The sequence below is a fragment of the Limulus polyphemus genome, unplaced genomic scaffold (genome assembly GCF_000517525.1).
Source record: "Limulus polyphemus unplaced genomic scaffold, Limulus_polyphemus-2.1.2 Scaffold6534, whole genome shotgun sequence".
In the NCBI taxonomy this organism is placed as follows: Eukaryota; Metazoa; Arthropoda; class Merostomata; order Xiphosura; family Limulidae; genus Limulus; species Limulus polyphemus.
Genome location: NW_013672144.1, coordinates 4,035 through 7,331, shown reverse-complemented (window position 1 = coordinate 7,331; position 3,297 = coordinate 4,035).

Below are 3,297 nucleotides of genomic sequence, written 5' to 3'. Positions count from 1 at the left end.
ACTCTTAGCTCCAATTGATTAACGGTTTTTAAAGGTACGTCTCTCTTAGCCTGCAATTGATTAACGGTTTTAAATATATGTCACTCTTAGCTGCAATTGATTAACGGTTTTTAAAAAAATATCTCACTCTTAGGTGTAATTGTCAGTGGTGCGAGACTAAGAACGCGTGTTTTCTTATTGGAAGAACTGTCCTATTCAAATAAATGGTTTTAATTCCAAACTGAGTAGGCTGGCAATAAACTACAAAAATTAAAAAGTATAAGCGTTATGGTTATTTTCAAACACTCGTTACCCACCTACAAATCTCCATAGATATAGACGAACGTTTTGATTTATTGACAGGACAGAGTAAGATACCAGGAAGCCGCAAAAGTAAGTCACGTGCTCTTATTACGTATCATCTATCGCTAATAAGACTAATAACAGAAAATAGTTGTTCGGTTCGCTGCTCCGCGGGTGTACTCGGGTGAAATCTTGCACTCAGTGAAGTTACAGTGTTTAGTCACATGTATAAGGATTTGCCGGAATAAAACGCCCTGCCTACACATAAGATTTATTAACTTGCAAGGATCGATCTGTCCTCTGTGGCCCTTATTGCTTAAGGATAATAGTAGTCATCATACTAGTGGGTCAATCTCGAATGAATCATCTCACCCCCCCCCCCTCCCATCGCCAGCCTCTGCCCCTTTCCCAACAGAGCACGTGATCTTGGCTGTACGTGTAAGAACTATTAAGGTGAGGTAGTAGTGAAGCAGGTCTCATTATACATATGGAGAACAAATGGGACAGTTAACGTTCGCTACCTCAAATAACTTTAGTTACGACTCTTTCAGACGTAGATCTTTGTTGTGCTTAAGACGTAATTTACGGTCTGACGTTCCGTAATTGTCTCAAGCGTCATTTTAAATTTAACTTTAATGCAAAGGAACAGATCTCTCCACGACGACTGTGTCGGAGTAAAATGAGAAGGAGGAACGTTATTATGCGGAAATAAGAGTCCGGTCTCTGAGGAACACAATTCAACAGTTTTTGTTTTGTTTTGTTTTGTTGTTTTATGGAACAATCAAATAGTTTACATCTCCCTAGCAGGCTATCAGGCTTATTTTTTTTTTTAGACTGTAATGTTGTATAGAGTTAATAGCTTGGAAAACATAGTCTATCTTCACTGTTTTTATCACTGAAGTCATTTCGTGTTCAGTAGTGTGCCAGAATGAGGTCAACGGAATACGAAACACAAAAAAACGCGTATCTTTAGAAATTCACTGAAATTTAATTCGTAGATAGACACATAGAAAAACGTTCAATATTATGTTCTGTTCAACATTCATTTAAAATCAGTGTTTGAAGACATCTTTCTGGATATGCTAAATTCGTAACCTTTAAAAACCACGATCAACATATGCCAAGATGTATTAAAAAAACAAACACACACACACACACAACAGGATCGAGTCTGCTTGAATTACGTAAAGGGTTTAATCCCTTCCAAAGCACAAGTTTCCAGTCGGTTAAAATGTTGTTTTGAAAAATGAGAAAACAAAAAACATTTCTCGGGCACGTACTATCCTACTGTCACGATAAGCTTGTTGAATAGTCAAAATACTTTGCTTTACTTTTATAGTTTAAACTTTAATATCTTATTTAATGAAAATATGTTAATTAATCTTACATACTATATCACAGATAATAATAATAAATTGGACAAGATTTACTGAGTTGCATAAACCAGTAATACTATTTATTACATTTGTTTCTTGCGAAGCACAAAATTACACGATGGGCTATCTGTGCTCTGCCCGCAGCAGGTATCGAAATCCGATTTTTAGCGTTATAAACCCATTGGCTATTTATTAACCCTACAAGATAAAAACAAACAGGTTTTTGTTTTTTCCTCTTCTATATATATATTCGTTAAAACTTAATGATTAATCACGTAAGTAAAAAAAATAAATAGAATATTTTTGTAAGTAAAATTGTCGGTATTTATGGGCCAGTAAAAAGATTAGAAGACGCCGTGTATCATCTAGATTAACTCCCAGTTTTCGTTAGTCCCTCAATGGCCCATAACGATAAAATATGGTGTTCGATCCCAGAAGTTGGCATGATAGCCCTTTCTGAGACTTATAGTTTAAACCGCTGGCTCAACTGAGAGCTTTATGGCTTATAAATACTCTAAAATCCGGTGTTCCATCCTTGCTGCAGTTACAATGTAGATAGCCCATTGGGCAGCTTTGAGTTTAAACCAAAAATGTTTTGATTAGCACGTGTAATTTAGTCCGGCGTTATGGCAAAAGTTTTATCCAGCGGTCTTTTTTTTTCGTCTTCCATAATTTACTTTATACTTCGGAACTGATATTCCTCAGCTGAGATACCTAAAAATTAGATTTTAATAGTTTAGGGTTAACACCTTGGAATTCACCGATGACAGTTGAAGCCACCTTAAACTTTAAAAAAAATCATCAAAGTCAGTTTGTTTTTTTTCCGTGTAGGTATAAAAAAATCGTCTCTGTAAGGTTAAAAAAAAACACTAAAAATTCTATGTGACCAATATATTCCAACTAGAAATGTCCCAAGATTAAATTTGGAGCTAAACAATTTTGTTTGTAGTTAAGCACAAAACTACACAATAGGCTATGCTATACCCCCCTCCACGGGTATCGAAACCCAGTTTTCAGCGTTAAGAGTCCGCAGATTTACCAATGTGCCACCGGGGGGGGGGGGGAGGTACCAATTAACTAAATCCTTTAATTGGAAACGGACTGGTAGTGTCGGGTTACAAATTGGCACAGATAAGACAGTAGTATAAACAATAATAACGATGACGTAAATATTTTCAATTCACACGATTTAATTACTCATTATTCATTCGTAATGGTTTTGAATTTGTAGACAGATGAATATTTCTTGATAAAGAAGATTTTAATATACTTTTTGTATTTATAATGTAAATATTTCGAATAGAACCGGTTGCTGTAAATACAAGACTAGTTGCTGTAAATACAATACTAGTTGCTGTAAATAAAAGACTAGTTGCTTTAAATACAGAACTAGTTGCTGTAAATACAAGACTAGTTGTTTTAAATACAAGACTAGTGGCTGTAAATACAAGACTAGTTGTTTTAAATACAAGACTAGTTGCTGTAAATACAAGACTAGTGGCTGTAAATACAAGACTAGTTGTTTTAAATACAAGACTAGTTGTTTTAAATACAAGACTAGTGGCTGTAAATACAAGACTAGTTGTTTTAAATACAAGACTAGTTGCTGTAAATACAAGACTAGTGGCTGTAAATACAA